The sequence below is a fragment of the Bufo bufo genome, chromosome 2 (genome assembly GCF_905171765.1).
Source record: "Bufo bufo chromosome 2, aBufBuf1.1, whole genome shotgun sequence".
NCBI lineage: Eukaryota > Metazoa > Chordata > Amphibia > Anura > Bufonidae > Bufo > Bufo bufo.
This window is the reverse complement of record NC_053390.1, coordinates 335821266-335830658: the sequence shown is the minus strand read 5'-3', so window position 1 is coordinate 335830658 and position 9393 is coordinate 335821266.

Here is a 9393-nt window from a genome sequence, read left to right as displayed (position 1 = left end):
TACATAGCTTCTATTGCTTGTATAAAGGGAGAAGGAAAGTTGCGGGAGCGCAACGCTGAATACATAAAGGACCAATTGACTCTATCAAAAGCCTTCTCAGTGTCTGTGCTGAGAAGGACTAAGGGGAGCTTCTTTTTTTTAACATAATGAATAATATTGAGTATTCGGGCCGTGTTATCTTTCCCTTCTCTTTGATTAACAAAGACCACTTGATCCCTGTGGATCAGTGAGGGAAGGAGCTTCGCCAATCTGTTGGCTAACATCTTGGCCAAAAGTTTTAAATCTATATTAAGAAGGGAAATGGGTCTGTAGTTGGGGCACAAAGAGTGATCTTTACCCTCTTTGGGAATTAACGTAACGTGGGCTCTTGTTATATCTTCAGATAATGGCACACCCTGCAGAGTGTTATTAAAAACTGGGAGAAGATGTGGTAACAGTACCTCCTGAAAAGACGCGTAGTAGGGTATGGGGAGCCCGTCAGGACCTGGGCATTTCCCCCTGGGGAATTTTTAATGGCACCAAGAAGCTCTTCAGAGGAAAAGGGGGAAGATAAGTGGTTTTTGTTTTGTCTAATTTATCCAAGTACGATCCAAAAGGCGGTGTAGGTTCTGTGTTACCCGAGAGAGATTGCGGTGAGTTGAGGTTGTAGAGGGATTCATAGTAATCCCTAAATAGGGAAGCTATTTTGCCCAATTCGAAGGTTAATTCACCCCCTGGGGTTTTTAATTTATGTACTTAATTATTTAGTTTCCGACGTTTAAGCCTGGTCATCATATAACGGGAAGCTTTATTTCCATGTGCAAATACTTTGTGTTGAGAGTGTAAAAAGAACTTGGCAGATGCCGCATTCATAAGATTTTTGAGGGAAGCCATGCATGAGGACAATTCCTGTAGATGAGATTCCAAAAGAGATCTTTTATGAGCACTTTCCAGGAAATTGATTTTTTTCGTGAAGAGAATCTATCTGTTTTTGTCTCTCCTTTTTAAGGTGAGCACCGAGGCTGATACAGTGACCCCTTATGAACGCCTTATGTGCATCCCAAATTGTTTGGGGTGTGACCTCAGGGGTGCAATTCGTAGTAAAGTAGTCTTCTAAGAGGCTTTTCAGCTTAGATGTAATATCTGGTGAGCTAGTGAGTTGTTCATTAAATCGCCAGTGGCTAGTGGGTCTATGATTAAGGGGAGATTTCATATGGAGATAAATGGGGGCATGGTCGGATAGGAGAATGGATCCCATTTCTGCCCTGGAACACAACTGGAGATGTTCCTTTGAGACAAATAAATAGTCTAGGCATTGGTATGACCTGTGCAATGATGAGTAAAAGGTGTAATCTCTGCAATCTGGATACATAGTACGCCAGACATCAATTAGGTGAGCCTTGGCTAAAGTCCGCAGTAGGGAGCGAATACCCTTTTGGGATTGTACAGATTTATGGGAAGAGGAATTAATGAGGGGGTTTAGGACCAGATTTAAGTCACCTCCTAACACCGTAATGCCTTCTCTAAAAGATTCCAAATTTTTATAAAACTGATTTTAGCCAAGGTATCTGGCGACTGTTTGGGGTGTACACATTCACAAAGGTATAAAGGTGTTGACCTATTTTGCCTTTGATCATTATAAAACTACCATCAGGGTCACATATTTGATCATCTGGTATAAAGGGAACCTTGCTATGAAAGCCAATACTCACTCCTTTAGAGTTTGATGTGGGGGAACCGCAATGATACCATGTAGGGTAAAATGAAAAAGACAAGTTGGGGAAGTGATTGGTCTTAAAGTGTGTTTCTTGCAGGAAAACCACATTCACTTTGTCTCTCCTCAATATCCCAAAAATCTGGCTCCGCTTAGACGGTGAGTTGCAGCCCTTAACGTTATAAGAGGCAATATTAATAGCCATCATAGGGATGAAGAGGACAGGCAAATTGCTGAATTATGTAAGCGTGAAAGCTTGTCACACAAGCGAACTGTACAGGGTACTTAACCTTCAGACGAAATGACAGAAATGAAGGTCGTAATTTTGGTAGTGAAATGACCCGTCTCGGATGGAAACACCGCTGGATATTGAGAGACCTAGAGAAAAAACAGTAAAACAAACACATAATGATTAAAAGAATAAAGTGAACATATTTAACGTAGAGGTCCTGAGGGACCTGGGTAGAAGGAGGAAATGGCATTTGCCAATTACGGACCCGGCTCTCTATTGTAAGTATTAAAGAAGCCATACGGCTGAAACTATAAGTTGGAGGTGTTAAATGGGTATGCGCGCATTGGACCATAACTCCCTTATTAGGATATCTAGTCTTGAGATATAAGGAGAAAATAGGGAGGTAAATGGGCGGGTAAGGAGGGGTATGGGAGGTGGTGGGGAGAAGGAAGACTATAGGAGGAGGAGTAAGTGAGAAAACATAAGCAACTCTAGGAAGGGAAAATTAGCAAAAATGTATCTTCAGATCCCTTAAACCAGGGGAGATATATAAAAAAATATAAAAAATCAAAGAGTGTCCCTGACGATGGAGGTATCATAGGGTAACCCAGGCAAATAACCAAACCTTGAATGGCCTGGATTCCGGATTAGCACATTGAAGGAATGCACAATAAGGGTAGTAGGATATTAAGCCAAAGGCCACTGAATACATAAAGTAGCCGGAAGGCACTAAAAACACAATATGGCAATAGACTGCCGGATACACCATGAGTCAGTACATCAGGAGAAAAATACTAAGGCATTGTGTCGCCGGGTACATTGCATAGAAGTAATCAGGGAATGTTGAGTACATAATATAGCCGTAAGGCGCTGAGAACATAGTATGGCAATAGATTGCCGGATACACAATGAATCAGTATATCAGGAGATAAACACCAAGGCATTGTGTCACCGGGTACATTGCATAGAAGTGGTCAGGGAATGCTGAATACATAATATAGCCGTAAGGTGCTGAGAACACAGTATTGCAATAGATTGCTGGATACACAATGAATCAGTATATCAGAAGATAAACATTAAGGCATTGTGTCGCTAAGTACATTGTATAGTGGTAGTCAGGGAGTGTTGAGTACACATCAAAATTAGAGAAAGAAGAGAAAGAACCAGGATGGATATCCTAAGAAGGATACAAAGGGAGGGAAAGAAAAATAACAGAAGAGGAGAGCTTAGAGCCTTATACTCATCATAAGAGGTAAACTTTTAGGAGATATAGCAATTTATCTGCTTCAGAAGATGTCTGTAGCTATGCGTCTAGGGGTGAGAGGATGGTTCTTCTTTTTCTCCTTTTGTCTTTGGGCCTTGGGGGTGGACTTTGTTTCAAAAGGCACGATCCTGGGAAGTTCCGGTAGTGATGTTAGGTCCTGGACAGCGTCCCAGTTCTCAATTTCCAGGGGGGGAATGTCCAAGACATCATATGCTGGTCCCAAGTCTAGCTGTGATTTAATGATGATCCTCTTGCCTTGGTAGGAGAAGGATAATCCAAATTGAAATTGCCATCTGTAGAGGATTTTAGGGCTCCTGAGCCAATCAGTGAGAGGCTTGAGAATTCTTCTTTTTTGAAGGGTCATTGGGGCTAGATCTTGATAGACACTAATAGGCACACCGTTATACTTCACTTCTCCTGGCTGACGGCCTTGAGTATTACCGCCTCCTTGTCTTGAAAGTGGAGGAAACGGCAAACGATATCCCTGGGAGGCTCATTGCCCTTCGGTTTCGGTCGCAGAGCACGGTGAGCTCTTTCAATGACTACCGAAGCGGAGCGTTATGGGCCCAGTAGTTCGCCACAAATCTCTTCAACAATCTCTGGGGAGTCTTGAGGAGAGTCCGTCTCCGGAACACCTCTGAAACGTAGGTTATTTCGTCTCCCTCGATTTTCCTGGTCTTCCAGGGCGTTAAATGCAGCGTTCAGGTGGGATTGACATTTCTGCAGGCTATTGGCTGCGGCCGACTGGAAATCCAGAATCGCGGCCTGGTTGTTTTCTAGGGCTTCTACCCTGCCACCGACATGCCTGACATCTTGTCTGAGGGCTCTTTGCAATGCCGAATCAAGATATTTTCTTGAGATTGGGAGGTGCTTACGGTGTCTGTGATCTTCCGCGTCGCTGCCGTCAGCTTGCAGATCCAGCTCACTCTCCTCTGCTTCCTTGTAAGCCTCCGGCGCCATCTTTGCTTCCCGTGCTGTGCAGATTGCAGCAGCTTTTTTAATAAACTTGTCCATGTCACCACAATTGGTCGCCTGCTTTTGGGAGAGGGACGAGTCCCCTGCTTTCTGCTGGCCGATTTTGCCCATTTTTATGCCAGGCAGCTAACGTATGCTGAAAATTAGCCAGGTCTGAGCAGCAGAGCTCAAGCACACACGTCCATTCCGTTCAGACGCTAGCTCCGCCCCCACAACTAAGGTTTTTGATAATGCTATGCACACAGAAAGTTTTTCTATTAAAAGTTATATTAACTGAAATATGGTGGTGGTGGTTTATGTAATCAAATGCATCACTTGTGATATTATGTATGTTGGCAGTACGAGCAGGAAATTTAAAGCTAGACTTCGTGAGCATTTGAATTATATTGCCAACCCCCATGCTACGGGTGTTTCTAATGCGGCTAATCATTTTATTAATAAGCACAATAGGAGGACAGATAGTTTCCGTACCTATGCTTTTGAAAAAGTGTCCATGCCACCTAGAGGTAGTGATTACAAGCATAAAATCCTCCTACATGAAGCATATTGGATCCTGAAACTAAACACCCGGGTTCCTATGGGACTTAATTTAAAAAAGGAACTTATGTATTTATATCAACATTAGGTCAATATATGTAATAATAGTGACGTGAGTTGAGGCAGGTGCAGTATTTCCTCAATAATTTTTTTTTTATTACATTTTTTAATTTTTTTTATAAATAAAACGTTTTTTGAAATTTTATTTTGTGGAAGAATCACAAAGCAAAGCTATTTTGACCACTTAGACTAGCTACCATTAACCTATAACTCAATATTATAAATTTTAAGATGTTTTAACTATTTATGTATAATGGTGTAGGGTGTCTGTTCACACCATGCGGTTTTTGGATCCAGTATGCTTGACCAGGGGAGGCACTGTTCCTTATGTGTCAGCAGGTATATATTCCTCTCTCTGTGATATTTTGATGGATTCTGCTGCATGCATGTTTTGGTAAAATGTATTTTAGTATTCAACATTTAAATGTGGGTGAAAGCTTGGTGAATTTGAACATGACAAGTGGTCTATGGTGTGCAGTCCGGCCTGGGGGTCATGAACAGTGCCATCTATTGGATTCATAGTCTTTTTATAAGACTATGAATCCAATAAATGGCGCTGTTCATGAGTAGCGATGATCGCGAATATTCTAATTGCGAATTTTTATCACAAATTTTCCATGCAAATGGTGTTTCAGCTGAAAAACAAGCAGATTCAGCTAATGTGCATATGCCCACGATTATGCAAATGAGTTTACATGGGAAAACTGTATAGAAAGGTTATTGAATTTTGTTAGGACAATCAGAAAACTTTTTGTCACCCTAATGATAATGATCTAGGTGCGCAGGTCCACCCAAGCCATCCAACAGTTATGAAGCAACTTTGAGGCTTACTGGCTCTCAGTCAGATGAGAGCTGGTTTTGAATGTTTCATAGTGCACAAGGCTGCCATTGTAAGGTATGCTAACTGTATCTGTCTCATGGATAGATTGTTGGCTTGCACATACTCAGCTTTTGGCATATAGCCTGTGTGTGGTTGTGTATTGTATGTCATAGGTAATGTTATTCCAAGATGCATCCAGACATCCTTCCCATGCTGTTTCCTAACCATTTTGGTGGTGTTTCCATCAATTTCTAGCCTTTTTCTGTGAACCAGACACCCTCTCTTCTTCAGAGCAAGGGGTGCCTGGTTTAATGCTCGGGTCTCCCATTGATTTTCATTGTTTTCAATTGTGCTCGAGCATACACAGTATTTGGCTGAACATTGTGATGTGCCGAGCATAGCGATGCTTGAGCCGAACTGCTGCTCAGCCGAGCATGCTCGCTCAACACTAGTCGTGACACATATTTACAAAAACATCTGCATTAGGCCTCATGCACACGACCGTTCTGTTTTTTGCGGTCCGCAAACCGCGGATCCGCAAAAAACGGAAGCCGGCCGTGTGCCTTCCGCAATTTGCGGAACAGGCGCCCCATTGTAGAAATGCCTATTCTTGTCCTCAAAACGGACAAGAATAGGACATGTTCTATTCTTTTTGCGGGGCCACGGAATGGAGCAACGGATGCTGACAGCACACAGAGTTCTGTCCGCATCTTTTGCGGCCCCATTGAAGTGAATGGGTCCGCACCCGAGCCGCAAAAACTGCGGCTCGGATGTGGACCTGAACAACGGTCGTGTGCATGAGGCCTTATGCAGTTGAGGAAGGCTGAATGGGCCGAAACGCGACCTGTAATTTTGCTATGGAATAAAAGAATATCATGGATTGAAAATGAATACATCTGCTGGGATTATATTTTGAATTGTTTAATGGGGGTTGCCCCTTCCCAAGCAGTGTAACTAGAGGATCGTGAGCTGTTTATTTTTGTATATTTAACACATACATACATAAATACACGATATACAGTACATACAACACACACATACCTCCCAACTTTTAAAAAGCCCAAGGATGGTCATTATCAGCTGCGTGCATAGCAGATCAGGATTCAGCTGGCAACGTGGTTCTCCAATATGGCTGTAAATTTTACAATCGGATAGGGAGAACTGGACACAACCAGCTGAATCCCACGCCTGCCTTCACATATTCACCAGAAGAAACCAAAAATCTCCACTCTCTGGAAAACAAGAGTTCTGATTATGTGCAGGGAATGACAAGAGTTGTACCTGCTCATCTTCTCTATCCTTCACTAGAAACCCCTTTCTCCACCTGTAAGGCTCACATACACATTGGAATAAACGTCAGGCATATTTTCCATCTGAAATTGCATGCAAATTTTACTGTGATTCTGTAAAAAATCTGCGGTGAAATGCATGTATGACATGCATATTTTGTTATTGACTTTGTTGTGAATGTGCCCCAGATTTTGCCCTTGTGAAATCCGCAATAAAAATTTGCAGAAAGGCATGACATGCTGAGGATTTAAAAATTTGCAATGCAGGTCATTTTAGGGTAGGGCTACACAGCAAACTTGGTCAAGCAACAGATGACACTCCCAAGTATCTCAGTATAGCAGGGCATCCAAAGAAATTAATGGGGTTGCAGCGCTACTTGCATGTTTGCCGTGAACACAAACCTAGAATTGCAAAAAATCCAACCATGCTGGATATTTTGTGATTCTAGGCAAAAATGCAAGTTGCTCTGCAACCCCATTCATTTCTATGGCTGCCCTGCTACTCTGCGATCCTCGGGCTCGACATCCATTGTGTGACCAAGATCACTGTGTAGCCCTAACCTTACATGCTGTGAATGGGTTAAAAGGAATGCATTTCATTTTAGTTTTATTGATTATATGCAATTTTGTAGAAGAGAAATGCTGGGCAGATTTATGTAAACTGTTTAAAAAAAATCTGTTCTTGCACCACGGTGTGTTATTTTATAATATTCATATGTATGGATAATTAAAAAAAATAATACAATAAAAATTGTTTAAAAAAAATATATCTTGACCGAGGATTTTTCTGGAAATCATCTTCTCCGGCTGGCGCTGTCTTCTTCTTTGTAAATAAAAATGATGGTTCACTCCAGTCATGCATAATTATAGGGGCCTAAATAAAATCACTATCAAGAACAAATATCCCCTTCCCCTTATTCCAGAGTTGTTTGACTGCCTCAGAGGAGCTAAGATCTTCTCCAAATTAGATGAGAGTGGGGCCTACCACTTGATCCGAATTCATCAAGGGGACGAGTGCAAGACCACCTTCAACACTCGTGACGGTCACTATGAATATCTGGTAATACCCTTTGGACGAAGCGATGCTCCTGCATTTTTCCAAGAATTTGTTAATGATATTTTCAGAGACTTGTTATACTCTTTTTTATTTTTTTATTCTTTATTTATCAAGTTTGGAAAAGACAGATATAATAGAAACACTTCTTAGTACGATAAAATAGATATCACAGATATCTGTTCAACAGAAGCATGTAAATTAGTGCAAAATATCACTCATAGTAGGATGAAATTCGTCCACATCCCTATCTTATATGAAGGATCGCCTTATGCCTATCCCATGCATGCTTAAACTCCTTCACTGTATTTGCAGCTACCACTTCTGCAGGAAGGCTATTCCATGCATCCATCTCATAAGATGTCTAGTAAGCTGAGTAGGAGGATCTAATTCGAGCAAACAACAATGCTTGAAACATAACCTTACAAATGTCATTGAAAAGTATACTTAAAAGTACGGAGATACAAAAAACCAACAACTTGGGGAGGGGAGACTAGAGGTAGGGTGTAGGGGTAAGGGGGTAGAGTCAGTATGGGAAGCAAAATCCAGCCAGTAAGGTCTTATACTCTGGGGTGTTTTGGAACACGAACCATGGGGTCCATGCAGTGTTGAACACTTTGTGGGTGTTTCTCAAAGTAGCTGTCAGCTCCTCCATTCTCTGGATGTCCTCTACTTTGTGCCTCCAGAGGTCCACAGACGGTGGTATAGGCGACTTCCATATTGCCAGAATGCAGGCCCTGGCCGCACCCACCAAATGGCGGACTATGGACTTGTTAAGCAACCGGTTAGATATATCTGAGAGTAACAGGGAAAAAAAGCCTGGAGTGTTTGGGATGGGAAATGGAAAGATTGAGGCCATGATCTTATGTATCAACTCCCAGAACTGTCTGAGTTTGCTACAATGCCAGAAAGCATAGATCAGGGATCCTTGTGCTATGTCTGTCACTGAAATAGTAAATATCCCCTTAAAAATTTACTTTTAATTGTTTCCTTTAAAATCCCACAAATAGTGAACAAACAATAATGTGTATATAAAAAACTTGGGATTCTTATCTGATCACAGGTAAGTAGTATAATTGATGCTTTACCACGTCTGTGGTTACTCACGGTACAGTTGAATTCCACGGTTAGGGCTCAAATAGCCATGCCTTCTTCTCCTGGTGGTAGCCAGATAAAGATAGCAGCTGTTCCGTCAGGTAATATTCTTTTCGTGTTCGTTGTTCAGGAGGAAAAGAATGTGGAGATAAACAAGAGGATAATTCGCCGTGTAGGCAGTGGGGGACCTATCCCTAGCAATCTTCGCTTTCCCTGCCTACAAGAGGAGTAATCGCTCCGAAAGGTGCTGCCCCACTTCTCGGTGGCTGTATCCTGTTATGCTGTCCCTCCCTAAGAGAAACCCCAAATATAAGGACACTGCCTTGATACCACACAGTTTCTATTAGTCCTGCATAGGGTGTCTTAAAGGAGGT